We start from the raw sequence: 4,118 nt of genomic DNA, 5'->3' as shown, positions 1-4,118 counted from the left end.
GAAACTTCGAAAAGGACTCACTCGATTGGAAATTGGAATAGATTGTAACCTTTTTAATAGTTGAAAGTGATTGGGAGGCCGCTAACACACCTTCCACACCCATCATTTCCCCAAAAACATCCAATCAAAGTTCTAAGATAGCCATTTTGTTTAGAGTAATTTATTTCTAGACAGAAAATATGTTTCTGAGGAGGTAACTCCCCCACAACCCTTAGGGCAAGGGTTTTAAGTTATGCCCTGGGGGTATATAAGAACGATGTTGACAAAATGTATTATTTATAATTTTTTTTCATTTAGACCAGGGCACTTCGTATCGAAGAAGTTGTTGTAGAAACTTCGAAAAGGGCTCATTCAATTGGAAATTGGAGTGGCTTGTGCCCTTTTTAATAGTCGAAAGTAATTGGAAGGAAACTAACACCCCTTCCACGTCCGCCATTTCTCGAAACATATTCAATCAAAATTTTGAGATAGCCATTTTGTTTAAAGTAGTTGAAAGTTCTGCAAATTAGGTCTTAGAGGATCACAACCACCCTCAAAGCCCTTAGGTTAAGGGTTGTAATTTATACCCTGGGGGCATATAAGGTGTTTATAGAAAGCGTTGTCGTAGAAACTCAAAAACGGATCATTCGATTGGAAATCGAAAGGCCTAGTGCCCTTTCTAATAATCAAAAGGGATTGGAAGGCTTGACATTTTTATAGTAAAGATTGATGTGGGTATAATTTATCATTTTGTTTTTGTTGTTTAGACCAGGCCACTTTGTATCGAAGGAGCTTTCGTAGGAACTTTGAAAAGGGCTCATTCGATTGAAAATAGAAAGGGCTGATGTCCTTTTTAATAGTCGAAAGTGATTGGAGGGAAATTAATCCCCCTTTTACGCCCTGCCTTCCATTTGCTTTATGCTTAAAAGCAAATGCTGCCTTAAGATTAAATCAAAATGTACTGTGTTAATGCTATTTCTCAATAAGGCATCTCAGCAGTATCCCAAGAACGACTGAGGGTATTATGTTCAAACTTCGGGGCTACTTCTGCTCCTAAGATTTAACCAAATCAAAATAGCGTGAGTGTATCCAAGCTATCATAGAAAGTAAACAGATTTTTTTGGGAATGGTATCAAGTTTTCCGTTTCAGGTTAACTAGAGGAGGTATGAAACTAAATTAAACACATCTATTTGTGTCTATATTTTTAAAAGAGTTCATGTTGTTAAAAATTGCTGAAATTTTTTTTCCAGCATACAAATAGCAGGCCAAACCATTAATTCTTAAAAGAACGAAAAGATTCAAATTATTATTTTCTTTTTCACTGAAAAGACTATGTAAATATAAAACGAACATAAATTAATTAAAAAAAACTGTTTCCACAAAATAAGTTTTTAAAAGAAAAGTAAAGAACTCTATTAAACAAAAAATGAACAAAAATTAAATTAAATAATCTACCAAACGTGAAACTACCATAAATCAGCATCGATAAATAAATGAAACCTAAAACGAACAAAAATTACAATAAATAACCGAGCCAAACTCAAAACGAGCCGAAATTAGCTTAAGTTTGGCTCAAAACTCAAATGCCATTCCAAGGCCAGAAAATAATTTGTGCTTTACTGAATAAATACAAATGAAATTGCATTGTCAGTTTAATATCGTACGTAGAATGTACATTGTCAGACCGATATCAATCACATCTACCTTTGCAAAAGTCACCGAGTCATTCATCCTGCGTGAATTGCTCAAGCAAACGCGGGAAAACATAGACCGTTACCAGTATGGCGGCCTCAAAGGTTGCAATAACTCGATATACCTTGTGCGCCTAGTCGAAATTATCTTTAAGTGGCTTTACTAGGGCAGTACTTTCATCGACCTAGCTCTCGCCGGTTTCAGGAAGGCATTTGACCTGATTTGTCATCTTACGGCAGAAAAAATATGCGAGCAATGGGCGCACAGAAGCGGTCTTTTGAATTAGTGATGAGCTTCCTTCAGGACAGAATGCAGTGTGTATTTCCAGTGTTTGAAGGTGACTTGATCTCATACTGGTCTAAACTTACCTGTGGAGCCCCTCAGGGTACAAGACTTGCTGGTTTCATATTTATCTCCCTCATCAACTTCCTCCTTCAGAATTTCGAAGAGCGACTAAGATTCGTCGACAATTTATCATTTGTCCTCAAATACCTCGTAGGTCCAGTGTTTGGCAAGTGAAGCTTGTATTCTTATCCAATTACCGATATGGAACTACAATATCAGAAAGGGCAAATGTCTATTTTCAAAAAAAAACCTTTTAAATGGATATTCTATAAAAAAAAACGAAATCTATGTTGTCCAAAACTCAAATTCATAATAATCAGGATTTTTAAGTAGCCAATAATACACCCAAGAAAGCAAAATATAATAAGTCAATATTTGTTTCGTTTAGTTCCACCAAAAGAAGGATAAAAAAGAAGAAAAGAATCAAAAGGCTAAAGAATTAGGATCCATGGAACAATTGAAAAAGACAAATTTGTTGCTGTTGTATTTCTTTTCCTTGTTTACAAACGATCCTCACTGAATTACTCCGGTTTCAATTAAAAAAAGAAAAAATACTCTGTAAGATAAATTGTAACCAAAGGTGCACCACTTTGTTAATGTTATTTTTCGGCATTATGTATCTTTGAGCCAAAAGAACCAACCGCATAAAAAAACTGAAGAGCATTATTTTATCTGTAAAGTCCGTTCGAAAAGACCCTAAAGGCGTGTTTTCAAATTGCTTGGAAATTCTATTTGTCAGTTCTTTGGAAAAATTTTGTTTTGTTTCTTGAAAATTATCAAAATTGTTAACAACCTGATAGTATTTCAATCTGTTCTGATATTGAATTTGTTAAAATTTTTACTTTCTAAATTAGTTTGAAATTTTCAGAATTTCAACTTTGTTTGCTACTCCAAGCGGACCACAAGATTTAGTTGAGAAGGAGAAGTCTTGTACCAAGACCAAAAAGAATCAAAAGACCAAAAGAATCAGGTTTGTGTTTAAAATCGGCTGATTATTCAGAATATCATATAATCTGTATTTTTTTCAGTGCCCCCCCCTATTTATTTAAAGGAATATTAAAAACTTGCTGATTTTATATGGACTTTTTCCAAAACCTGTTGTTTGCCATTGAGAATCAACTCTGCGTGGGCAAAGATTAAAAATAACTAAAATGATTAAAAATATTAAGCTATTGGCGTAAAATTACTAAAGCTCCAATAACTCCTTATAAATCTGGTTTTATTTCTTTGGAAACTGTTTGTAGCACCCAGTAAACCTGTAATCTGAAAGCAATGCCTTTACTCTATGTAGATGTCAACACTCTGAGAAACAACAGAACTGGGCTTTCAAATAAAATTATAATGTCAAGCCCACAATAATAGCTCTTACTCTTAGATGTAGTTACTTCAAAGGATTGAAGAAGGATCTGTTTTAGCTCTTCCAGATAGACCCCGAAGCCACGCCGAAAAGTCGGTGGCGCGCCACCGAAAAAAAAACGGTGGCGCGCCGCTGAGCTTGCATCAGCGCGCTGACGCCGGCGATGATTCTATCGGCGGCGGCGTCACTAATACGCTGCCGTTTTTTCGCTCTTTTTTGCTTATCGATATCGTCCTCCGGGATTCAAAAGTTATCCCGGCTAATCTGCTTCTTAAAGTTAAATACTGTAATCTTGGGCTCGCCATGTATATCGGAAGGAGAAGAATAAATTTTTCTTGAAAAAAAATTATACCTTGCACTTTAAAATTCTGTTCATTTTCTTTCTAATTTTTCGGATGAAAAGAGGTAGGTAAAAGAGCATAAGGCAATTTAGGATGTTATCATAGGCAGCGCAATCGCGCTGCCTAAATAAAGAACGATGTTGGCATAATGTATTGTTTATTTTTATACCAGGGCAATTCGTATCGAAAGAGTCGTCGTAGAAACTTCGAAAAGGGCTCATTCGATTGGAAAATGTAGTGGATAGTGCCCTTTTTAATAGTCGAAAGTGATTGGAAGGCTGCTAACACACCTTCCACGTCCACCATTTCCCCAAAAACATCCAATCAAAATTTTAAGATAGCCATTTTGTTCAGAGTAATTGATTTCCAGACAGAAAATATGTTTTTGAGGAGGTTACTCCCC

This window comes from Artemia sp. Qi Xiang Cuo, chromosome 10 (assembly GCF_049724085.1).
Source record: "Artemia sp. Qi Xiang Cuo chromosome 10, ASM4972408v1, whole genome shotgun sequence".
NCBI classification, from domain to species: Eukaryota; Metazoa; Arthropoda; class Branchiopoda; order Anostraca; family Artemiidae; genus Artemia; species Artemia sp. Qi Xiang Cuo.
This window is presented reverse-complemented; position numbering follows the sequence as displayed.